The 26,407-nt window shown below is 51.8% G+C and overlaps 1 protein-coding gene across 5 annotated transcripts in view; it reads right to left on the bottom strand.

The window, feature by feature from the left end:
- Nucleotides 1-26,407, bottom strand: part of NCK2 (NCK adaptor protein 2) — a 160,062-nt gene that overhangs the window by 108,240 nt on the left and 25,415 nt on the right. Inside the window, exon 1 of one of the 5 annotated variants that reach the window (XM_062210038.1) lies at nt 23,995-24,066. The exons of the other annotated variants lie outside the window; for them this stretch is intronic. The gene's annotated coding sequence lies outside the window, so the exon portion shown is untranslated. Of the gene's footprint in view, nt 1-23,994; nt 24,067-26,407 lie in introns of those variants that run through there. 5 annotated transcript variants of the gene reach the window in all.

Below are 26,407 nucleotides of genomic sequence, written 5' to 3'. Positions count from 1 at the left end.
CCCTGACATCTCGTGGGAAAACAGCAGAGACCTGAGCAGAGGCCAAGGCCGGCTCCAAGGCTGGAGGCCACATCTCCAAACCCACAGACCTTTCCCACGCAGCCCAGCTGGCCCGAGGTCTCGCCTTGCACCCAACCTTTCCGCTCGCTGCTGCTCCCGGGGCTGAGAGCCGAGCCTGGCAGGGGCACGTGCCCGGGTAACGAGGACCATTACTAACACACGGACCCAGAATGAGTGCCATTTGTTTGGCATCAGAGCCATTTGTACACATATTTCCTTCTTCCCTGGACGGAGGGCTGGCACTGTTTGCGATTGGCAATTCCATCCACAGCACTGATCAGGGTTCCCACGACAGAACAGATGATCAATAAAGGGCTGGATGGATGAATGGATTTATTAACGGGGAGAGAGATGTGCAGTGGCAGGGACACAAGAGGAAGGCAAATAAGGCCTTGAGAAGGAAAATGAGAAATCGACAGGTGGCCCAAGGATGGACATACACACGCATACATGACAGGGTGAAAACAGAAAGCAGTACGTTCGGGGCACAGGAGGGCCCAGGCTCAGTGACAGGTGCCTTCCCAGAGCATCTTCTGAAGCCAAACTACTGCCCTGCCCCCAGCCGTACTTCTGCCCTCCAGCGCACCAGGTGAGACAGGCACCAGGCGAGACAGGCGAGCAGATGCGCATTCACTAGGAAACAGGCATCCGACCCCCAACTTTCCACAAAGCCCCAGAGTGACCCTGTGTGTGCCCGAGGTCCCCAGGTCCCGGCTCACAAAGCACAAAGGCAGACAGGTCTCGGGCCAGGGATACACCCCAGACTCTGGACACAACCGGGCTGACGCTGGGGGCGGCTCAGAGGAGGTCTTCCTGCTTCCGCTCTATGTGTGCTGAGACTTGAACCGCTGCTCCTGTCTCTGGGTGTACTCGTAGCATCATCAAGATGCTATTCTGAAGGCAGGCCCAGGTTACAGAGTCCTGACTCTACTCCCAACTCCACCTTTCCACAAACACACAGCCTGGAGGCAGTGGTGATGGCTTACCCGCTTGAGTGCCTGCCACCCATGTGGGAGAACCAAACTGAGTTCCTGGCTCCTGGCTTCAGCCTGGCCTAGTCCCAGCCCCAGCAGGCATTTGCAGGGTGAACCAGTGGATGGAAGACTTCCCTCCCTCTCTCTCTCTCTCTCTGCAACTCTTTCAAATAGAATAAATCAAAGCGTCAGGGACCTAGGATCATTCAGCTCCTGGGATAACAGCTTGGACTGTTGCCCCAGGGCGAGGAAACACACTGTCTCTCCAGAGGCAAACTTCCTTCCTTCAGTTTGCAATTTCGCTGTTGCCAGTTTCCACCAGGCTCGGTGAGAAGAGGGGCTCCATGTAAATGCCGGCAATTGCTATTACAGTAATGAGACACACACGTTCACGCTCACCAGCAAGGCAAAGACTCAGAAAACTCTCCGTGCTGTCCACTCTGTCCCCAGCAGGACCCAGGAGGGTCCCAGGGTGTCTCCTGAGCAGTGTCCGGCACATGACACAAATACAAATGTTTCTTGATTTTTTAACAGGAGCCTTCCCTTCAATAAAACCAGCACAATCATTTATGGGTCTGAAAAGGCAGTTTTGAGTAGACTGACGTGGAAACAAACTAACCCCCTTCCGATCGCCCCGAGCCTGTATGACGATGAGTCAGATCAGCAGATGGGAAGACTGACCCTTGGAAAAAACTCCGGGGCTGGACAGGGATAGCAAATTCCTATTAAGGATATCACAGGTGGGGTGGGCGTGTGCCTGGTTTGAGAGGCCAATGGTGACACCTGAGTGCCATAGTGGAGTGTCTGGGTTTTAGCAGCCCCGGCAGCTTCCTGCCAGTACAGACCCTATGAGGCTACAGCTGCTCAAGGAGCTGGGAGACCCAGGTGGAGTCCCTGCCTGGCTCCCGGCTTTAGTCCGGTCCTGGTTATTTCAGGCATTTGGGAGAAGTGAAACAGCAGTTGGAAGTTGCTTTTGTTTCTTGAATAAAATCGTATCAACACAGTCAGTGCTTTTTAGATAAAAATGAATTTCATTCTGCACACACCATGTACCATGTCGTGTGCTGGTGGCGTGTCACTGTTTGGAGAACTGTCATGAACTGAAGTGGGGTCCAGAGAGTTACAAGGTAACCCCAGAAATGCAGCAGCAGTCTATCTTCTATAGAAAAGGGGGCGCTCGACGTTGTCCTACAAATCGCAAATAGCTCGACATTTCTGGCTGCACAAGGTGGTGATAATAAACGGAGGCGAAAAACGATGCCCACTTTCTGGGAAGCAGAGTCCTTGCTTCCAGCTGTGAAATCCGTGCGTGCAAGCACATCGTCCTTGGGCTCAGGCAACCCGCTACTCTGCTGTTCCACTCTGGAAAAGAGCAGAGGTCTTCATTTTAACTCTCTTCCTAGAGAAAAAATACAAGCTGAACGTACTTATGGAGGGCTATCACCTGGACTATTTATTGAGCTGCTTCACGGTAATGTATTTTACAATCCTCAGAGGAACAAGATGGATAAAATTCACCACTACGCCCCACTCATGGCTGCCTCCCAGTAATTACACCTGCTGTGGGAAGTGCTACAGACTGACAGGTGCAGGTGGGTGGACAACGTCTCTGCAAAGGGCTCAGACAGCTCAAGTCTGCATCAAGCTGTTCTTCACTAAATACAAAGCAATGGCACCACCTCAGCACAGGGAACAACGTGCTGGCTAGCTCTGCCTTTCACCATGAAGGCTACCACAGGGGGTACACATGCACCTGCAACAGCGGACCCTGAGGCTCCTCTCACTCACCCTGCCCCCTCCCTCTGCAGCTCCCAGGCTGGGTAACCAGTCCGTTAAAGCTGTCTCTTCTTCCCCGGTCCACCTCTCCAACCATCATTAGAGTCCTAGTTCCTCTCTGGGGAACTCATCTTTTGCCCTCCGTTCCTGGAGTGAATTTCATTTCTGAAACCCCACTCCCACCCACCCCCAAGAATAACAGCAGCGGCCAGGCGCAGTTCTCCTCTCTGCCAGTGACCCACTGTCTTGCAGGGGAGCCAAGGCTGGGGCGGGGGGGGTCTGCAGTACAGCACGAGGACAGCCCAACACATGGGACAGGTCCAGCACCCTGGCCCGAAGTTCAGTCCCTACCCACACACCAGCAGCCACCAGGAAGGGCCTGTGGCAGCCCACCAACTGCCCCTAGACCTCCACTGCTCATGTCCTGCTCCCCAACCCTGAGCTGTCCCCAGATGCCTTGGCTGGATGCAAGACTCTGGTCCCGAGAATACTGGGCTGGCTCGGCCACCCCCCTTTGACACTTGCTGGAAGGTTCCTGGCCTTAGCCAGGGTCACGTGGCACACGCTGCTCACAGCTGAGCAACCCAAGAGGGACAGACATAGAGGAGAGAGAAATGTCCTGCATTCTTGGACCCCCACAGGGACCAAAATCTGCAGGGGCTCAAGTCCCTTATTAAAAATGGCGCATGTAATCTATACACACACACATCCTCCCCTTTGCTTTCAAACATCTCCAGACGAATACAGTATAAATTCTGTGCAAAATGCTGTTACCCTGTACTGTTTAGGGAATAATAACAAGAAATGTTGGTACAGGGAAGCTGCAGGCCTCAGTGACAGCACGCACACAGGAAGGCTTCCCCTCGCTCGGCAGGAACCCCGGCCCTGCCCAGAACCTTGGTCTCTGTCTCACAGGAAGCAGTCTGTCCCACAGACACCCAAGGGCCCTCTCTGTCCTCTCTCTCTCCCTTTAGCTGGGCCCAGCAGCGCCGGGACCGCAGCAGCAACACAGGCAGGCCAGTCTGAGCCCCGACCTGGGGAAGACGCGGACAAGGCAAACCCTGGCTATTGGCTTAACTGTTCCCTAATGAGAAAGCCCCAAAGCTGCACCTCCCACTGTGAGACGAGCCAGCATCTGTCCAGTGGGCTCCCCATTCATGCACACGTTTGGGTCCCAAAGACAGGGGAGGGTGTTCAGGCGGTGGGCCTCGTGGGAGGTGCTAGGTCACTGAGGCTGGCCCCCCAGCAGGTGGTGAAAAGGGCCGAGTCGGGTTGCAGCTGCTCTTTCTGTTTCCTGGGTCCCCAAATGACCCTTCCTCTGCCCACAGTCCACCCCTGCCAACCCCTAGCCTCAGCAGGTGCCAAACCAACAGCCCCACCCAGTCGTGGACTGAGCCCAAGCAGCTGCCCTCAGTGGCTTCTCTGAAGCACTTGCTACAGTGAGGAATACCTGATTAGAACCGTGAGCAGCGTGTCACTGGCCAAGGGGCCGGCTTTCTCAGGAGGCTGTGCAAGGGAGCCCAAGGAGGCCAGCGTCCATCACTGCTTCTTTAGGGTCCGCCCGCCAGCAGCAGAAAAACCCGGGTATCCTTAATGACACACAGCGTGTGCCAGGGCAGCTGCCTGGACAGGTGGGAGCACCCAAGGGGCCCGGGAGCGAGAAGAGAAGCCCGCACTAGGAGCCAGGAGCTGTGGCAGGTGCACACATAGACAGACATGCAAGCGTCCCCTCTGTATGAGGCAGTGTAGACGGGGTCTCACACAGCCCAATGGGAGGGACAGAAGGCGTCACACAACATGGACGCGGCTTCTCACCCACCAGCTGCAGACCAGCAAAGACCATCAGGGAGAGAGGACAGGCTGGGCAGGGTCATTAGCAGGTAGCAGAGGCAGGAAGCAGCAGGCAGCAGGATGTAGGAGCAAAAGTGGGCCCGTGTGGGGACTGCGTGGACAGCAGCAATGGTTCCGCCCATGATCACAGGCAGGTCGGCTTCACGCCTTGAGCCTGGGGGACTTTCACAATGAAAACATAACCCTCACTTGGAAGAGCGTGTGTGTCCCATGGCTGAGTGCCTGGGTTAGATCCCAGTTCTGGCTCTCAAGTGCTAAAGACGACCCTAGGATGCGGCAGGAAATGGCTCAAGCACTTGGGTCCCTGCCACCTATTCGGGGGATCTAGCTTGGATTCCCGGCTCTCAGCTTCGAACTAGCCCAGTCCTGGGCACTGCAGGCATCTCGAGAGTGAACCAGGCAATGATAGCTCTCTCTGGCTCTGCCAATTCACATAAATTTTTCAAAGGATTTTTTTAATTTTTTTTTTAAAGATTTATTTATTTATTTGAAAGTCAGAGTTACACAGAGAGAGGAGAGGCAGAGAGAGAGAGAGGTCTTCCATCTGCTGGTTCACTCCCCAGTTGGCTGCAACAGCTAGAGCTGCGCCAATCCAAAGCCAGGAGCCTGGAGCTTCTTCCAGGTCTCCATGTGAGTGCAGGGGCCCAAGCACTTGGGCCATCTTCTACTGCTTTCCCGGGCCATAGCAGAGAGCTGGATCGGAAGTAGAGTAGCCAGGTCTCAAACCAGTGCCCATATGGGGTGCCAGCGCCTCAGGCCAGGGCCTTAACCTGCTTCAGCACAGTGCTGGCCCCAGATTTTATTTTATTTATTTTATTTTATTTTTTTTTGACAGGCAGAGTGGATAGTGAGAGAGAGAGAGACAGAGAGAAAGGTCTTCCTTTTTGCCGTTGGTTCACCCTCCAATGGCCGCTGCGGCCAGCGCATCATGCTGATCCGAAGCCAGGAGCCAGGTGCTTCTCCTGGTCTCCCATGCGGGTGCAGGGCCCAAGGACTTGGGCCATCCTCCGCTGCCTTCCCGGGCCACAGCAGAGAGCTGGCCTGGAAGAGGAACAATCGGGACAGAATCCGGTGCCCCAACCGGGACTAGAACCCGGTGTGCCGGTGCCACAAGGCAGAGGATTAGCTTGTTAAGCCACGGCGCTGGCCAGATTTTTTTTTTTTTTTTTAATGCAAAACACACGACCCTCCTAGGACCTCTCCAACTTGCAAACACAACCCTCAGCACACCTGATACAGGTTTCCAGGCATTCATCCGACATCACCCAGGAAGCCTGAGAAAATCTGTAGTTGAACTAAAGAAGGTGTGGAGTCTTGAACCATCGCCACACATCAATTAACAGAGTGGCAGTTCACACAGGCACCGCTTCTTCCGGAACTACAGGCAACATACATCTTCAGCTCTTGTCACAGGCCTGTGTGGCTAAAGCCCAAACACAGCTGATGTGGTAGAGAAAGGGGCCTACAAGAGGGGTCTGTGTGACCCTGTGTAACCAAGACAGTGATTGGCATAGCAGGACACGCCCCCAAAGGCCATCAGAACATGAGTCAGCTTCCACACCCTGCCCACTGACAGGAAAGCGAAACAAGCCCAAGCAGTCTTTTGCTAATTGCACAAAAAGAAATTGCTCTCAAGTAACTGTGTAACAGGTTCACGAATGGGCCAAAGGTTTTCTCTTCTGGAGGGCAGGAGGCTGACCTCCCACTGGAAGATACCAGGTCGCACCCCAAGTGGCTCAGCACAGTCACAGTCTCCTAAAAACCACCCGCCACCGAGCGGCTGCACTGGCCCTGGCTCAGCAGACGCCAGCACTTTGCAGTGAGCCCAGGCTATGCTGAGATGGCCACTGAGGAAGAGTTACTAAAGGTCCCGTCACCCCCCGATTGCGGCCATCATCACCACGGCACGCTGGGTCGGGGCCCTGAAGCCACTGTGAGCAGATCCAGATCCATCTACAGGGGCAGGCTGACCGCTCAGCAAAGAACAAAGGCAGGAAGAGGCAAGGCTGGGATCCCCAGATGAGCTGTCACAGAGAGCACAGCCCTGCTAGCCCCTTAACTTCCGCCTCTAGCCCCCCAAACAGCTCCCAGACGGGGAAGAACTCCGTGCGAGGATGGGGAGACCACACCAAGTCTCACTCAAGTCCAGCCGAGACACTGGACTGACGCGCTGCTGCTGCAATGTGGTAAGACTTTTAGGATGCTGAGATGGTGCAAGTGTTATTCTGCAAGGACGTGAACTTTGGGGGGACCGGGCAGGCTACGGCTGTGGGCTGAACTGTGTCTGCCCAAAACAGGTCTGTTGTAGTCCTACTATCCCAGAGTGTGACTTAGCCTGGAAAGACGGCTGCTGGAGACGCGATGAGCTCCAGTGTCATCACAGGACACCCTGGAGTCCTTAACCCACAGCCACGTGAAGATACAGACACAGAGAGAACTCCACGTGGCGACAGCGGTGCAGCCTGGAGCCATGTGGCTGAAGGCCAAGGGTCAGGGGAGATGCCAGCCTTCACCAGACGCTGGAAGGGACTCCCTGTAGGCTCGGCAGGGAGCAGAGCCCTGGCCACACACCCTCACTTCAGCTGTCCAGCCTCTGGGACTGTGAGGCAGTAAGTCTGCTGTTTAAATCACCAGGGTTGTGGTACTTCATTCCACTATCCCTGGGAAACTAATGCAGTTAGCTTCCGGGAATTCAAGGACCACTTCCCAGGCAAGACCGTGGCCACCCTTCCGGAAGGTTCCTGCTTGGTCTACCAATGCCTCCAGTCCTGCTGCTCTTCAGAGGATCCTGCTGGTATCAGGCCAAACTATGGACAAAGAGCCAAGCACTTCTCTTCCCAGGGGCTTTGAAATGACTGCAAAGTTACACAGGTTGAGTCTCCCTTATCTGAAATGCTTGAACCAGAAGTGTTTCATATTTCAGATTGTGGAATACTTGCCCACGCCAATGTACTATAAAAAGTTTAAGATAAACTGGAATTAAAAGACAAGTGCATTTTGGTACAAAATTTTTGAAATCCATGTAATTTCTTCATAATATGCATTTTCATGAACTTTTTAAAGTACTCTAGTATGTGCACAAAGACGCCTGCCAGTCAGTGCCCCAGCTGCTCCACTTCTGATCCAGCTCCCTGCTCATGGCCTGGGAAAAGCAGAGGAAGATGGGCCAAATGCTTGCGCCCCTGCTACCCATGTGGGAGACCCAAATGATACCTGTGGCTCCTGGCTTTGGCCTGGCCCAGTGCTGCCGTTGCGGCCACCTGGGGAGTGAATCAGCAGATGGTGGAAGATCTCCCTCTCTCTCTCTCTCTCTTTCAAAATAAATAAATCTTTTTTAAAAATCTGTCCCAAAATAAGTAGATATTTTAATTCCATTTTCCACAAACATTTAGTTGTACACAAGGACAAATCTTGAGACTGGGACCCAGGTCTAAAACACAATTTTCTAAGATTCATTTACTTATTTGAAAGACAGAGTTACAGAGGGAGAGAGAGAGAGGAAGAGAGATCTTCCGTCTGCTAGTCACTTCCCAGTTGGCCACAAAGGCTGGGGCTGGGCCAGGCCGAAGCCAAGAGCCAGGATCTTCCTCCAGGTCTCCCACACGGATGCAGAGGCCCAAGAACTTAGGCGACCTTCTGCTGCTTTCCCAGGTGCATTAGCAGGGAGGTGGAGCAGCCAGGACTCAAACCGGCACCCGAATGGGATGTCGGCACTGCAGGCAGTGCCAACTTTCTAGGCCTCAGCGCCGGCCCCACATTTTTCATGCATACCTTAAACACACAGCCTGAAGGTAATTTTACGCAGTATTTTCATTTTTAATTTTTTATTTACTTTATTTGAAAGGCAAAGAAAGAGAGATTGCCTATCTGCTTGGTCACTCCCCAAACACTCACAATGGATGGGACTGGGCACCACCAGAACCTGGAACTCAATCCGGGTCTCGCAAGTGGGTACAGGGACCACTCATCTGAGCCAGCACTTGCTGCCCCCTGAGGTGTGCCTCAGCGGGATACAGGAATTGATAGTGTAGCCAGAACCCGAATCCACACATTCCGATATGGGATCAGCCACTCCAAAAGCAGCATCTTATCCACCTCAACACATGTCCACATTTACACAATATTTTTGGTGCCCTGCATTTAATGACCCATCACATGCAGTCAGGAGAATTTTTCACTTGTGACATCATGTCAACACCCGGTGAGCTTCAGATTTTCAGATTAGCAAGGCTGCCCAACCTGTACGAAGCATAAAGTCTCAGCTTGTAGCACGTGATCGATGACACAAAAACACTCGTGATCAGACAAGTGACTGCGCCTCTCGGCAAAGCAAGCTACAGTCCCCACTAAACTCAATGACCACAATCTCCAAAGCTCTCTGGACTATTCGGTGCTCTCAAGAAAGACCCAAAGAAATAACCACTTAGGGGACCGGCACTGTGGCGCAGTAGGTTAATCCTCCGCCTGCAGTGTTGGCATCCCATATGGGCGCCGGTTCTAGTGCCGGCTGCTCCACTTCCAATCCAGCTCTCTGCTGTGTCCCGGGAAAGCAGCAGAAGATGACCCAAGTCCTTGGGCCCCTGCACCCATGTGGGAGACCCGAAAGAAGCTCCCAGCTCCTGGTTTCAGATCGGCACAGCTCCTGCCATTGCAGCCATCTAGGGAGTGAACCAGCATATGGAAGACCTCTCTCTGTGTCTTTACCTCTCTCTGTAACTCTCAAATAAATAAATAAAATCTTTAAAAAAAAAAAAAAAAGAAAAAACCACTTAGGTAAGATTAAAGGCTTTACCAGGGGAAAATCAATAGAAGATCTTCTCCAATGAGTCTGTATTAAAAACCACACATCACTGGCTTCTTAACAGAGATAAATGCACCCATGGTAGTAACAGAAGGCATGGACCTCAGAGAAAAAGGGTGTGGGGTGTCGGGAAACTCTGCTCTCTCTGCAACGTTACCGTCAATCTAAAACGACTCTCAAGTGAGGCCTGTACTTTGAAAAATCCAACTTCAACACTGATAAAAAGCAACATTATCAGCATCAATAACATTCACTAACATACATAATCTCACCCATAAAACATGTAACATATAGAACACTACAGATTACCAAGCACTATCCGAAACTGGTTGCTGGGCGTTGGGGCCAACTCCACACATTCCACAAGGTTGTTAACTTTCCACTGGGGAACACTGGTAGCAGAGCAGCCAGCAACAGCTTGATTCTGGATTCCAGCTTGACGCTGGATTCTGCCCCCCACCCTCACCCCAAGCCATCCCACCCACCTGATGATCCACACCTCCATGTCCACTCTCTCCTTCACCCTCACCATCAACAGGAATAAAGTACCTAGCCCGTGACTGGTATGTTAAATGATCCTGAAAACACAAAGCCAGGATCTTATTTGCAAAGCCATGAGTGCCAGCCCTGCTGTGCTATGGATATGGTTTGACCGCGTGTCCCAAAGGTTCATGCAGTAGGCTTCATCCTCAGGGTGGTGATGGTGGGAGGTGGGAGAACCTTTAGAGGTGGGGCCTGGGGGTGGTGGTAACCGAGCCCTTAGGGGTGCTGCCCTTGGAAGGGGATTAGGTAGTTCTCAAGGGACCCTCCTGAGTTCTTTGAGGGGGAGTTGTTTTATCAAACAGCAAACCCAGTTTCTGACTTCCTGTCTTGCCACTTGATTTCCTAGTCTCCCATGTATTTCCACCATATGTTATCTGTCATGAGATCCTCACCAGAAGCCAAGCAAAGGGAGCCACCCAATCGTGCACTTTCAGCTTCCAAAACTATGAGCTAAATAAACCTCTTTTCCCTACAAAGTATGTAGACCTGAGTAGGTCCCCTACAGGAAGAGACAAGAGACAAGGTCGGTCTCTGAAGCAGCCGTCAGCATTTCTGAGCACGCGCCATGGGGCACAGGGGCTGACGCCACTGCCAGCCTGCATCTGTGGGAGACACCGCCCAACTTCCTGGTTTTGGAATAACCTAGTTTTTCGTAACGCGCACACACACACACACACACGCAAGAAGGAAGCTCTCTAGGAAGTCTCCTCCAAGGGTCTCCAAGAGGAGGGGCTAGGACACCACCCACGATCCAGCCAGGAACAATTTCACTGTCATCACGTTCCCTCTCGGCATGACTGCGTACCATTTCAAAGAAAACCCAAAGTGGAAGCCGGGGCTAGCGCCAGAGCAGCTGAGCGGTGGGCTCTTTCCTCTTTCCCAGCGGCCTCTGCAGAGAGCAAAGCAGAACTCAAGAGAAAGCGAACGGCGCTTTCCGGAGCTCAGGCCGCCCGTGACGCTTACCTGCTTACAAGTCCCATGAAGGCGGCTGCCCACCTTGGTTCTGTTCCACAACTACACCCCGGCTACTCAACAAGCAGCACCCTGGGGCCTCCAGGCTGCAGGGAGCAAACGACCCATGCAGCTGCCGATGGGGCTTGTCACGACATCTGGAACAAAGGCGCTGCTCCTGCCCACGCCAAGCCTGCTACCCTCACCCAGATGAGCCTGTCGCATGTAACACTGGGGCAGTATGCCAGGGCACACAACCTGAAGCCATCTGAGAAAGGCTCAGGCTTTGCAGCCACTGTAAGCACAGCCGGGGGTCCCCTCCTGCCTCCCCTTGCGGGCCTTACATGAAGGCATCGACACACAGCCGCAGACCTCTGCGCCTAAAACGTGCAGCGAACAGGATCCTCGCACTGCAGGAAATGATCAACTTTTACCACCCAACACAGCTACACTGAACATGCAGACGACCCCGTCCAACAAAGCATAAAGAAACGAGAACTGCAGCCGTCCCCCCCACCCCGGCCCTGTAGTTTCAGTTACCCAGGGTCCACTGCAGTCACAAAACGGCAAGCAGAAAATTCCAGAAATAAGCAATCCCAAGTTTCCAACTACACACTGTCCTGAGTGGGGCCACACAATCTTGCAGCATCCCGCTCCACCCTGCTGGGGGGATGCCCACCACCGCTATGTCCAGCGTATCTACGCTGTATGGGCTATCCATCCTCTGTCACTCGGAAGACATCTCGGTCATCAGATGCACCGCGGAGGTTTCACAGGGCTGGTGTCCAGCTCACCCCTAGGTTACTTAATGGTCCCAAAGCACAAGACTCATTACTGTCCTGATTGTAAGGCTGCTACGATCCTGGCAATTTTATCACGGCATTGTACTTTATTGCTATCACTGTAACTCTCTTACTGGGCTGCTTTATAAATTAAACATCACCAGAGGTATGTATAGGTAGAAACAACACAGAGTCAGAACTATCCATGGTCTCGGGCATCCGCTGGAGGCCTGGGATGTGGCCCCTTTGCACAGGGGCAAAGAGGGGGCCGCTACTGTACTGAAAAAGATGCCGCCCTGAGGGGAGCTGAAGAATGGACAACCACCCCTGACGGAGGACTCTGCACAGATTCCAAGTCAACCGTAACAGTTCAGAGGGCTCATGCACAGAGACCGCTTCCCAAGGCCTTCCAAACCTCCAACCCGGTGGTCACCCCAGGTGGAGGGTGTGGAAGCAGTGGAAGGTGGACTGTGGTGTCCTATACACAGGACAGATCTCCGCTCCCCTACCGCAGGTGGGACGTCACACGTGAGATGTGCCCGGTAAGCAGCCATGGCAACCGCACGGGCCACCATGAGTCCCTGGCCCGGCCAAACCTGCCTGATGACTGCCAGACCAAGAAGTGGGGTGAGGAGAGAGAGGACCTGGTGGCAGGCTCGCCAGAGAGCAGAGACCCAAAAGCACCTTCTCGCAGTCACAGCAAGAGCAGAGCGAGAAAGGGGACAGCTTTGCGTCCGTCAGCTTCTCGCTACACCTATACGATGAAGGAAGAAGTCTCCTTTGGCTCTGGGATTTGAAGGCTGACAGCTGGAGATTGGGGAGCGTCCCCTTTCTTCAGCCGGCTGGTGGGAGTGGAAGCTGGCGATGCCAGAGTGCGTGCGAGGAAGACACGCAAGGCAAGCCAGAAAACAGAGCAAGCGAGCGAGCCAGGGACGTGGGCTTTCCCAGTCAACCTCCCCAAAGAACGATCTTCCAAGGGTGCATCCCCAGTGCCACTGGGCCCACCTTCCGGACACCGTAAGTAGATCATGCCCCAGCCATACCATCAATCCACGACTTCGGGACTTAGCCTTCTGCGTGTGCTGGAAAGCCAAATGCTATCCAAAGCTTAGCAGATCTCAACCCCGGGAAATAAGGTCTGTCTTGTAGCCCTCCCCTGGCTTAGCTCAAGAGACCGGGTTATTATCAACTGAATACCCAAAAAACTGGCACCCGCAGGTACTTAACCTCAATTCCAAGCATTTACAGGGAAAACTAAAGGACTCAATTTACGATGGGGTTGTGTCCTAACGGACACAGCAATGAAACATATCCTCCTAGCGGTGCCGGCACACGGGGTTCTAGTCGCGGTTGGGGCGCCGGATTCTGTCCCGGTTGCCCCTCTTCCAGGCCAGCTCTCTGCTGTGGCCCGGGAGTGCAGTGGAGGATGGCCCAAGTGCTTGGGCCCTGCACCCCATGGGAGACCAGGAGAAGCACCTGGCTCCTGCCATCGGATCAGCACGGTGCGCCAGCCATGGCGGCCATTGGAGGGTGAACCAATGGCAAAAGGAAGACCTTTCTCTCTGTCTCTCTCTCTCACTGTCCACTCTGCCTGTCAAAAAAATTTTTTTTAATTAATTAATTAAATAAAATGAAATTCCTTTAAAAAAATATCCTAAGTCGAAAGCGCATGGACTCTACTCAAGCTACTGCACATCACAGCTCAGCAATGCAAGGCCCTGGAGGGCGTCCGTGCTGTCTCTGTGAGCCTGTGGCTGCTGCTACTCCATACCATCAGACAGGTCCACACGGCACAACGCTAGCCCAAATCCAACATGAACGACAGTTTCTACTGAATGAGCATTGCTTTTATACCACGGTAAAGTTAAAATAAAAAATTGTAGGGGGCAGGAGGAAGGAGGCAGGTGGAGGTGGGGATGGAGGCGAGGAAGGCAGCCCAGGCATCAGCGACAGCGTGTACATGGGAAAGCATACAGCCTAGTGGGAAAGAACCAGCAGAGTCGTATTTACGGAATTTGAAAGCACAGTCTGAGAGGATAAAGCCAACGTCAGATTTTTAAAGCCCTTTGACCACCACCACAAAGAGCCGAGAGTATCCTCCAAAAAAAACAGGGAGCCCAAGGTCTAAAGGGGAGAAGTGGAGCAATGACAACAATGACATCTATCCATCAGAAAGCCAGCTCCACCCCCCACAACCCAGCAGCAAAAGAGGCTGAGGGCAGGCAGGAGAGGGTGGAGGCAGAAAGACAGCAGGAGGACCACAGCCCCAGGGAGCAATAGCCTGAGAAAGGAGAGGGCCAGTCACGCAGGCCCCGAGGCTGTCTCAGCCTGTCAGGGCTGCCGGAACAAAACACCCAGGCTGGGAGGCCTGCCAGCCACGGAAGCTGCTTCATAGTCCTGCAGGCTAAAGTCTGAGATCAAGACCACGGTAGAGGCAGCATGGGCTGGGGGCTCGCCTACAGGTGCACAGAGAGCAGCACATAGGGTCTTCTCTCTTGGGTCTCTTTTGTGAGAGCAAGAACCAACCCCAGGTGGGAGGGTTTCTCCCTCGAGACCGAGTCCCATCCCAAGGGCTCCACCTCCTGATGCCACCACCTCCAGGGTAGGACCTCCACGTGAATTTTGGGACGAATACAAAGCTCGCGGCAGTGATCGCACACTTGGCATTATGAGCGTTGCTTTTAAACCCAGATACAAAATGAAAATGAGGAGCCAGCGCTGTAGCGTAGCAGGTTAATCCACAGCCTGCAGCACCGGCATCCCGTGTGACCGCCTGTTTGAGTCCCGCTGCTCCACTTCCGACAGAGCTCCGTGCTAATGAGCCTGGGAAAGCAGCTGAAGATGGCCCAAGTGCTTGGGCCCCTGTACCCACCTAGGCGATCTGGAAGAAGCTCCTGGCTCCTGTCTTCAGCCTGGCCCAGCCCTGGCCATTGCAGCCATTTGGGGAATGAACCAGCGGATGGAAAATCTCTTTCTCTTTCATTCTGTCTCTAACTCTGCCTTTCAAATAAATATAATAAATCTTTTCTAAAAAATCAAAATGAGAAACAGTGTGTGTCCTTTAGATAAAACTTAAATATCTAAAAGCTTTATTATAGAAAAAAATAGGTGCTAGACATCTAAATATTTATGACTAGGTACTTTTAATATGGAAAATTTTAAAAGTCTCCCACAGCAGATATTTAGTCTAGCAGCTACAGCACCAGTTAAAATGCCAGTGTCCCACATCGAAGGGCCTGGTTCACTAGCCTGCTTCAGCTCCTAACTCCAGGTTCTGGCTAACACAGACCCTGGGAGGCAGCAGGTGATGGCTTCCATCAACTGGATTCTTGTCATTCAAGTGGGAGGCTGGGTCGAATTCCTGGGTTCTGGCTTTGGCCCAGCCCAAAGCCCAGCCTGTTGTGGGCATTTAGAGAGTAAACCAGCAGGCGAAGGGTCACCCGTTTTTGCTCTCTGCCTCCCAAACAAAAACCTACCAAAAATGTACAAGATCTATTGATTCATTCTTGCAGTCAGAAAGTTTTAAAAAAAGAGTGCATCATTTTTAGTGCATCCAAAATATGCTTAGTTAGAATAATGCCATAGATTTAGGAAAAGGCAACACTGAGCAAGTGGGACAAGCAGGCTTAACAACTGAGGAAGCATAACAGGTGAAGTCCTGAGGATTCACTCAAGTGCATGGTCATCCATAAGGGACCACGTAAGAAAGGGGGAGGGGGCTGGCCACACACAAGCCCATGGAGCCTGCAGCATCCCCATGATGCCTCTCTCAAATCAGGTGTTCCTTCCTGTGGCTAAGAAATCCTGCCACCTGGCACACAGGATGCCTGCTAGGTAATGATTGTGCATATGTGTGTGCAGGTACTTTAAACCACGCACTAACCAGCTCAAAACCTGCATTAGAATGAAGTCGGAGCTCAACCTTACATCAGTGTGTGGGAGCAGTCTGTCTTCCCAGGCCAACCACAAGGTCAGGGCCAAGCACAAGGCATAAGCAGTCCCCTGCAGGGTCTACACTGACCTGTGTCCCCTGCTCTGGGAAACCAAGGTCAGCTAGGAAGCTGCACCATGTGGCGTGGTGGGGACAGCAGGGCCTTGCCGCATTCTGAGAGCTAACAACTCTGCGCAACAATCAAAGGACAATCAACATAAAGCATCTTCTTTATTCTTTTTTTAAGGATTTTTTTTTTTTTTGAAAGGCAGTTACAGAGAGGCAGAGGTGCGGGGAGGAGGGGGGCTTCCATCCGCTGGTTCACTCCCCAAATGGCTGGTAACAGCCAGAGCTGCGCCACCCGAAGCCAGGAGCCAGGAGCTTCCTCTGGGTCTCCCACGTGGGTGCAGGGGTCCAAGGACTTGGGCCATCTTCTACTGCTTTCCCAGGTCACAGCAGAGAGCTGGATCGGAAGTGGAACAGCCAGGACTAGAACCGGAGCCCACATGGGATGCTGGCGCTGCAGGCAGCAACTTTACCCGCTATGCCACATTGCCAGTCCCCCCTCTTTATTCTTAATAAAAACCATGTCCGTATTATTTCTTAATTTTAATATATTAATGAATTTTTGAGTTTAGGAAACATATACAGATGGGCCAGCTCTTTGGTGCAATGGGTCAAGCCACAGCCTACAGTGCTGGCATCCTATGTGGATGTCAGTTCAAGTCCTGGCTGCTCCACTTCTGATCCAGCTCCTTGCTGATGTGCTGGGAAAGCAGCAGAAGATGGCCCGAGTGCTTGGGCCCCTGCCAACCATGTTGGAGACCCAGAAGAAGCTCCTGGGTCCGGTCTGGCCCAGCCCTGGTCACTGTGGCAATCTGGGGAGTGAACTAGCAGACAGACACACACACACACATATATCTGCTTTTCAAATAAATAAATTTTAAAATGACAGCACAAGGAGCAGGTGTGTTCTCACACAGCTGGGTCCAAGAAGCTCCTCCCTCAAGGGGTGGGATTAGAACAGACCCAGAAGACTGCAGCCTCTGCTGGACACTCAGGCCCACGCGTGCTGGTGGTGGCCCCTGGGCCCCACGCATGCTGGGAGACAGCCAGTCTGTGCCTTGCAGACAGGGTGGAGGTGACAAGCAAGGGAGCTTCCTGGGTCCCAGGCCCTAGGGCCAGTTCTGTAAGGCCGGATGTCCCTGCCCCCACCCCTCCCACCTTCCTGACAGACTCTGTCCCCAGCACAAATCTCTCTTGCTTCAGGCTGCTCAAGGGGAGGTCTGTTCCCTAGAGCTCCTCAGAGGCAGGCAGAAAAGGCAGGGATGCAAACAAGGAAGCTGGGGAAACTCACCAGCTCTGGCTCCAAAGAAAGAACTTTGCATGACTCAAAGACGAGGATGTCGGTGGCCAATCTCCCCTTGGATGCAGAACAGCAGCATTTCCAGAGGCACAAGTTGGTTCCCCACTTGGCAGTGGTAGACAGTCCCTACCAGGGCTTCAAGAGTGACTCTGTCTCTCTGCCTAAGGCCTCTCTCCTGACCCCTGCATATAAGGACAGCAGCTGCCTTCTTAATTTCTGCTCTGTGCATTTGGCCCCTCAAGCTCTTCACCCTTTTTTGTGACCATATTCTCTACCAGATTCCACCTGCAGGAAATACCTAAGAATTTTTCTACTTACTAACAGAAGCCCCAAGAGGTGAGTAAGAACAGCAAGGCTGGAGTTAGGCAGAGGTTACCTAAAAATTGATGTCAGCGCAGTCATCCACAGTTGACTCAAAACAGGAAGTAACCAGAGGGCTGTGTCACTCCTCTGAGGGTCACCTATGGTCTGACGGGAGCCTGGGCAGAGATCACACTGGGGGTGGCTGAGCTGGAACCAGCTGGGCCGGCTAGAAAAGGCGGGCGGCTGCTTGCCACCATCAGCTACTCAACCCAGCAGAAAATCCCCAAGTTTCTTTTTCTGTGGTCATGTTCAAAAATGTCAACAGAGATCCCCAGCTGAGCCAGGGGGCAACCTAGGACACTCCCAGTGCAGCAGCCCTCCACGAGCAAGCACACCAGCAGGTGGCAAGGCACAGGGAGCAGCACTGGCCCCCAGCTAGGGGCCTGCAGACCTCAGAGGGCGGCCACCTTGCACCTGTCACATGCAAGATGACACAGAGCCCAGATCCCTCCCCCAAACCTTCTTCCGGCAAATGCTGAAATTCCAATATATTTGGAATGCTCGTGGGAATAAGGGGCAAAAGGTAGAAAACTGAGTGTTCTGGAAAATCCGTGATGTGTGGTTGCCTTGGCTTAAAGGGAAGCAGGAATATCCTGCCCCACCCCCGACACACACACACACACCAAGGGATGCAGGCAATGGAGGCATTGGTAACTTCAGATGGCAGAGCAGGCCTCAGGGGCTCCCCAGGCAAGGCCCTGGATACTCCCTACCCCCAGAGATGGCCTAGAGTGAGGGGTCCTCAGTGTCATACCACCCCGGCCAAGCCTAAACACAGTGGGTGCATTTTCTCAAATTATTTCCTAGGTGGCAGTCACTGACTCCCTAAGCAACGCATGATAAACAAATATGCCCTACACTGTTTTGTTTTCACTTTTTGGTAACCACAAAACCAAAAGAGAACTTTGACAACCGACTAGCCCATCCTCTCATTTACAGATGAAGGGACGAGGAGCACAGCTGGTGCACACAGAAAACAACGCTGCCGACCAACAGAATCCGGGTGAGGGGGCCAGCGCTGTGGCACAGCGGGTAAAGCCACCGTCTGCAGTACCAGCATCCTATACGGGCGCCGGTTCTAGTCCCGGCTGCTCCACTTCCGATCCAGCTCTCTGCTATGGCCCAGGAAGGAAGTAGACGATGGCCCAAGTCCTTGGGCCCCAGCACCCAGGTGGGAGACCCGGAAGAGGCTCCTGGCTTCGGATCGGCGCAGCTCCGGCCGTTGCGGCCATCTGGGGAGTCAACCAGCAGATGGAAAACTTCTCTCCTTCTCTCTCCTCTCTCTGTGGAACTCTGACTTTCAAATAAATAATAAATAAATCTTTTAAAAAAAAAAAAAAGAATCCAAGAGAGGCAGGGCAGCTCCAGAGCCCAGGGGCTCCTTGCTGATGGAGTCATGGTCTGAGCTCCAGAGGTGGGGACAAAGGGAAGGGAGCCAGGGTAGGGAGAGGAAGCTAATTTTCAAACAGTTGTGATGAGCGGATTATTCTGAACCCACTTCAGTTAAGCCATAAAATCACAAGTAATGGTAAACCCCAAAAGGAACCAAGAAAGGACCAAAGTGCTACAAGCATAAATGAAGGAAAAAAAACCACAAGCAAGTCAGAGGAAACCCAATTATGTGCAAACAAAGCCAATTTGAAGCTAGCTTTTAAAAATTAGATTGTGGTTACAAATACCAAAATGAGGGGCAGACGTCTGGCCTAGCAGTTCGATGTCCGTGTACCGGTTTGCTATCTGGCCTGAGAGCCTAACTCCAGCTTCCTACTAATGCAGACCCTCGAGAGGCACTGGTGATACCTGAAATATCTGGGTCCTTGCCACCCACGCTGGAGACCTGGACTGAGTTCCCACCACCCAGCTTCTGCCTGGCCCACTCTCAGCCACTGCAGGTATTTGAGAAATGAACCAGCAGATATGAGCTCTTTCAATCTCTGTCTCCCAAATACATATGTATCTCAACCCAAAAATCCCAAATCTGAAATGTTCCAAAAATCTAAAACCTTATGAATGTTAACAAGGTGCTGCAAATGGAAAAATTCTATACCATAAACTCTGTTTCATTCACAAAATCTTTTAAACTAGCATATAAAATTATGTCCAGGTTATGCATGTAAAATGTTTATGACATAAATGAATTTATATTTATGTGTTCATGTTTAGACTTGGGTCCCTTCCCCAAGTTATCTCAACATGCATATGCAAAAGTCCAAAATCTAAAAAAAAAGGCATATTTCTTTAGATAAATATACAACTCAAAACAGAAAAACAGAACAGTGGCTTTTTTTTATTTGTTTATTTTTAAAGGCTTATTTGTTTATTTGTAAGGCAGAGTTATAGAAAGAAAAGAAGAGACAGAGAAAGGGATCTTTCACACTGGTTCACTCCCCAAATGGCCACAGTGGCAGGGGCTGAGCCAAGCCAAAGTCAGGAGCCTGGAACTCCATCCAGGTCTCCCATGTGGGTGGCAGGGACCCAGGCACTTGGGCCATCTTCTGCTACCTTCCCAGGCCAATTAGCAAGGAGCTGAATTGGAAGTGGAGCAGCTGGGACGCAAAGCAGTGCAGATATATAATGCCAGCATTGCAGGCAGAGGCTTAACCTGCTGTACCACGATGCCGGCCCCAGAAAAGTAGCTTTTTAGATAATATACTCATACAGTTGTCCATTAGTATCTGTAGGGGATTGGTTCCGGAACCTTTCCTGGAATATCAAAATCCTCAGATGCTCAAGTCCTTTATATAAATTGGCACAGTATTTGCCTATAATCTATATACAGCCTCCCTTATACTTTAAAAAACGCCACATTAGTTATACTATCTGTTACAACTTAGACGCCCCGTGAACAGCTGATATACCGCATCTATAGGGGATGAAGACAGGAAGAGTCCGCAGGGTTCAGTACATTCAGAGGCAGTCGTCGTAGGTGTAAACCACACAGCACATCAGTAACAGCGCGAGCAAGTACAATCATCACAGCGCACACCAGCTGCAATGTAACACGTTCCACCTGCAGCCGGCTGAGCCAGGGGTATTAGGAGCTGTTTAGGATGCTGAGGGAGGCGGAGCCAAGACCTTATGTATGAAGAGGCACAGAGGACAGACTCCATGGGGGTTCTTCCTACTGAAACTGGAGTTACGTACCCAGTGGAATCCACGGTAATAAACGGAGGGCATGGTACAGAGTCCGGGTTCCAGGCTGAATAACCAGCCTGAACACCGGAACCTCCCTGCAGACTGGAGGGCGGGGAGCCAGGTCTGCCTGGAGCAGGCAGCTGCAATCCAAAGGGACAAAGGGAATGAATCCCAGTATTGGGCAGATAGACACACAACCACCTTTGTGGGTGACAAGGTGAAAGCATGGTTAAGCAAACAGCACCTGCTGGGGTCATGGGCGGCACCTGGAAGGAAGGGTGAATGCCCACAGGCTGGACATGAGGACAGTGGTGGAGACGGCCAGGAAAGCCCTGTGACAGCGGGACCACGGGAGCTGGAAGCAGAGGAGGACAGGTAGGCTCAGGCTCCAGAAGACTCAAGACCACACTCATGGTGCAGCCAGTTCCTGGCAGAGGTGTCCTGGGGACAACTCTAACAGGTTAGCAACACCCTGGGCTCTGGGAGGCCAGAGGCCGATGAACCTGCTGTTTTCTCGCCCTGACCACTGCCATGCCATGCTGGGCCACAGTTACACACAACGGCTCAATGCTCCACGATGCATCCAAAACACGAGGCTGATCCCGATGCCAAGGGGAAGAGAGCTGGACTTTGGGAGAAGTCAGTCTGTGTGACTGGATGACCACCTAAAAGACAGAATACGGGGGCAGGCAGTAAAGATGCCACCTGGGACGCCCACAGCAGTCCCTGGGTCAAGTCTTGGCTTCTCTACTTCTGATCCAGCTTCCTGCTAATGAACACCCCAGAAGGCAGCAGGCGATGCCTCAAGTATTTTTGTCCCTGCCATCCATGTGGGAGACCTGGATTGACTTCCTGGCTCCCAGCTCAAACTGATCCAGTCCAGTCTCTAGAGTGCATTTGTGCATAGGAGATCTTCGGGGGCGGGCACTATGGCGTAGCAGGTAAAGCTGCCACCTGCAGCACCAGCATCCCATATGGGAGCTCGTTCGAGTCCCAGGTGCTCCACTTCTGATCCAGCTCTCTGCTATGGCCTGGGAAAGCAGTAGAAGATGGCCCAAGTCCTTGGACCCCTGCACCCGCATGGGAGACCTGGAAGAAGTTCCTGGCTCCAAGTTCCCAGCTTCAGATCGATGCAACTCAGGCCACTGCGGCCATCTGGGGAGTGAACAAGCGGATAAAGAACTCTCTCTCTCTCTCTCTCTCTGCCTCTCTGTAACTCCGCCTTTCAAAAAAATTAAATCTTTAAGATAATAAAATAAAGAGATCTTTCTTTGCCTTAAACAAACTTAAAAAAAAAAAAAAGAATATAAAGCAGCCAAAGTGAAACCTGGCACAAAGCCTGCCGTCCTTGCAAAGACAGAAAAAATGTGGTCCTCACCCTGGGCCTGGGCCTGGGCCTGACTGAGCACGGGCAGGCAGGGGGGACACCTGCCATTCACTCCGGAGGGGCTGGAAAGCTCTCCCTCGGGACGTCGCTAGCTGAGTGTTTCCGCTGAGCCTTGAAAAGGCAAAAATCAACAATCTAAAGCAGCCCCTGGCTCTCAACTCAGGGCCAAGAAGATCAAGAGACTCCAAGAGGTTCAGAGAGGCTGCTGCAGGAGATACGGACAGCGATCGCTGGCCAGCCACTCTCGGCCTCCTCTGAGCACCATCCCCTCTGCTGCCCGTGAGACACAGCCCTCAGCTCAGAAGCCCTGACCCTGAGCTCCCACCGCTTCCCAGGCAGGGAAACAGCTTACGGGGTGGAACTGTCAAGCAATGTCTAGGCTGCAGGGAGCCTGCACCTGTCCAGGATGCCTTGGCTTTGAAGACTTGGCAGCGAGGGAATGCAAACCAGGCCTCTAACTGCCCTGGGGAGGCCACGTGGGCAGAGGAAGCTCCTGGAAACAGCTACAGGGAAAAACAGGCGAGTATGGAATTGGTCTGGTGCAAGACAGAAGATCGGAGACCCATGGAGCTTTTACTACACACAGAAGATAAAGGTTAGAAGCAGCTTCCAGCACCATTCAAACAACATGCGTTTTCTAGAAAAGTTTATAAACTCAAAACAAGGCTCCATAGCCTCTATTTGAGAAACGTTAGCGTTAAGTAAATTGTGTTTTAGTCCTAAGAAAAGAACATTGCTTTTTACCTAAAGGATATCGGGAAAAAGAATAAGAAACTACTCTTGAAATGTTTCCAACAAAGTCAATGAAAAATGTGAAAGGGGACAGGATCAGTGATCTTAGCAACAGAGCAGTGAGCCCTGAAAATCGAGGGACAAGTGATCTAGAATAGCGAACTATTCAATGCAATACAGTTTACTACCCAAGATGACTTCCTTGAATATCTGAAATATTTTAAAAGGCTTAAAACAATGTTTCAAACATAGTTTTTATGTTTGAAGGAAACACAGTTTCCTGACCTGTTCAAAAAAAAAAAAACCTCAGATTTTCATATGATGAAAAATAATCAGATTATTAAATACCAACATCCACACATGAGGGACTGTGGCCTTTTAAGATACCATCTATGACCAAACTGACCAAACTGCTACAACGTGATCATTTTACAGATCAAATGGTCTATCTGGAGAACACCTATGCTGGAAATGACAGATGCTCTGTAGCCATCTACTTCCATGGAAATGACTTGAAATACACACTCACCCACACACATCCACCTTACAGTGAGCGAAGGGTCTTCCCTGCTGTAGAGAAACACTGCCTTTTATGATGGACACGCAACTATCTCTCAGAAAGATCAAAGTCAGATGCAGATGCCATTCTGGAAAGAGATCTGCGTATCAGATACAGCCACCGGTCTGCCTCTAACCCAAGTGTACACTGCAGTGGAAATTTCAGTCGCACCCTTACAAGTTCAAATGATGTTGTAGGAAGCCATACCCCGAATAATAAATGTGCTAAAATTATGATTCTTGGAAACTCATTTAGTAATCACGCCCCCCTTACACGGCTTCCTAAACAATCCCATCTACCCCCCCACGCACACACTCTTGCAATATACTTTTCTTTACTTACCGCTAGAATCATTATGAAGGCAAGCCAACATGCCAGCCACTATTCTGCATGTTTAAGATCACTTTAATCAACACAACAACCCATTTCCAGCGAGGCAACCAAGCCCAGACCCACATCTCAACCCAGTGGTGAAGCCGAGATCCAAACCCAGGCCTTCTGGCTCCAGGAATCCCAAATCCAAAATCAGAAGAAAAAAAAGCTACAAAAGTAAGCATGAAAAATACAGAAACACCATTCAAGGAAAAAAAAAGAGGCCAAAAACTTGTACTGAGAAATTAAAAATCCTACTTTTCCTCTGCTGTTACCTTCTCCATGAATTTCACTGACAATGCAGGCTCTACACATGCACTGCCCAGCCCTGCCTGTCCCTAGGCAGGTGCCTCCTCAGGGCCGCAGCTACAGGAACCCATGGGGCCTGCGCCCCAGACCAGTCTCACTCACCCCCTGCTTCCCGAGCGCAGCGGGCACTGGGCTCACCCACCAAAAGCCCGTTTCTTAGAAAACCCACAGCCGGAGCGCCTGTCTTCCGTCTTTCTCTGAGCAGGGTCACAATCTGTGTGCTACATTTAAGCAGTCCTTATCTCCAGGCTTCCCTAGAAATGTTACTCCGTTTCAACTGCACTGGCTTCCTGAGCAGGGGGGAGGGGCCTGCCAGCATTGTTGAGAGTCATGATTAGTCAGAGGGTAGGCAGGAATGGCAAACAAGAAAGGCATCAGCTGCCTCCCAGAACAGGCTGCGACAGAAGCACACCAAGTCTCTGTGGGCTTTGTTCCTGCTTTCTGGCACCCAGCCCCTAGAAGCCCTGGAATTTCCTGAATGAGGGGACAGTCTTGTTGCTCCCTGGGGGAAAGGCTCACAAGGGGGCTCAGGGTGGGTCCCTGGAGAGGCAGGGGAAAGAGCCCATCCCCAGGACCACCAGCCACGTGATCAGAGGGCGGGAACTTGCAGCTCCACCCACACCGCTGGGAGGGAAGGGAGGGCTGGAGACTGGGTTATTTAAAACCCTTCAGGGAGCCGTGGGAAGTTCTGGGCGGCGGAGCACACTGGGATCAGAAGCTCGGCGGCCTCTTCCCCATCCTCACCCTGGGCGCTGCTTCCTTCTGGCTGCCCCTGAGTCTGAATCCTTTCTAAGCAACCCTTACCAGAAGTGTTGCAGAGAAATTACAAGAGGCCACTTGCTGGGATCAAGCACCAGAGCAGACCAGAACTGAAAACGGACTCGCCCATGCTAACGTGGCTCCCTAGCTCCTTCGGTGAGGCAGCTGTCAGAACTCCTTCTCCGCGTTGACCTTGGCTACCTCCGGGGTACAGCAGCAGAACTAAGTAACTGACGTCCCAGGAAACCAGGAGGAAGAGACCACCCCGTCAGACCAGTTTCTACTGGCACGATCACAAGGTTCCTTAATCCTCACACCAAACAGGAAACTCCAAGTCACCTCCTGTTAAGCCATCAGTTGGTTTTCCATCCTTCTGTCTTGCCACACCAGGGAAGTAACTCGGAACCAACCCATCGCCTCTTCTCCTTTGTTTCTGCTTTCTTCAGTACTTCCCTGTCTACAAAACCAACTTCCACTGTGGCACCTGCAAACACCCGCTCTGTTTCATAGCACGAAGTGTTGCCTGATTCCAGAACTGAAAATAAAGCCAATTAAAGTCTTTAAGCCAAACTGTTGTAATTTCGTCCTTGACACGCTTAAGTGCTCTCCTGAGTTTCACGAGCAATTTTCCTAGCAAATCATCAACCCTGAGGAGGGGACCACGGCACTCCTGATGTACGGGTGGTCAGGCAGATGAGCACATGGCTCCTGGGGCCTCCAAGTGGCATCTGAAATGGAGACCGTCTTGTGGGACAGAGCCCTTCAAGCTTTTGAGCTCTGCACCAACTCTGAGTAGATACTGTCAGAACTGAACCGAACCCTAGGATGTGTACTTGGTACCACAGAATCAGAGATAAGTCCACAAGGTGGCCACTGGCCACATGTGGCCACTGAACTCAATATGTGGCAGGGGCCAGTTAAGATGCTGTTTGGGATGCTCACATGCTATAAGGGAGTGTTTGGGTTTCAGTCCTGGCTCCGCTCCAGATTGCAGCCTCCTCCCAGTGCGCACTCTGGGAGGCAGCCGGAGACTCGTCTTCTCGTCTTCTCACGTCGGAGACTCAGACTGAATCCCCAGCCCCAGGTTTTAGCCTGACCCAGCCCTAGCTACTGTGGGGATAACCCAGTGGATGGGAGGTCTCTCTCTGAGCCCCCCCCCACCCCTGCCTTCCAAACAGACTGAAAGGAAGAAGGGAGGGAGGGAGGGAGGAAGAGAGGGAGGAAGAGGGAGGGGGTGGAGTGACATTACAATTCCAGCCATGATACACTATGTATGAGAACAAAATACATATTGGACTCAGAAGTAGGGCAAAAAAAAGTAATTAATTTTTCATGTTGGTTATATTACACTAAGACATTAATAAAATTCATCAATTTCTTTTTACTTTTTTATTGCAGTTAAAATGGCATTGAAAGTTGTACACCTGCCTCCACTTGTGGGTTATCTTCCATTTCTACTGGACAGTGTCGAGAGAGGTCTTCATTTCTAAAAATCCAGGCACTGAAACCCACCTTTCATCTCAAAACTGTGGAGCAGAAACCAGCAACTACCTGAGGATGAGAGGAGAGGATATAACAAAGGGCAGGGGAAGGAACTAAAAGGAGCATACTTCCAAAATTCCTGGGAAATGGAATTAAAACATAGGTTTATCTTGGCACAAAAAATATCTGAAACCCACACATGCAATCGACCTTCAAAAAGTCAGTGGAGGGGTGGATGGCTTGGCGCAGCAGTTCGGCTGCCTCCCTTTTCCGA

The sequence above is a fragment of the Lepus europaeus genome, chromosome 13, assembly GCF_033115175.1.
Source record: "Lepus europaeus isolate LE1 chromosome 13, mLepTim1.pri, whole genome shotgun sequence".
Taxonomy (NCBI): domain Eukaryota; kingdom Metazoa; phylum Chordata; class Mammalia; order Lagomorpha; family Leporidae; genus Lepus; species Lepus europaeus.
Note: the sequence above shows the minus strand (reverse complement) of the source record. Positions and strands in the feature narration are given on the sequence as shown.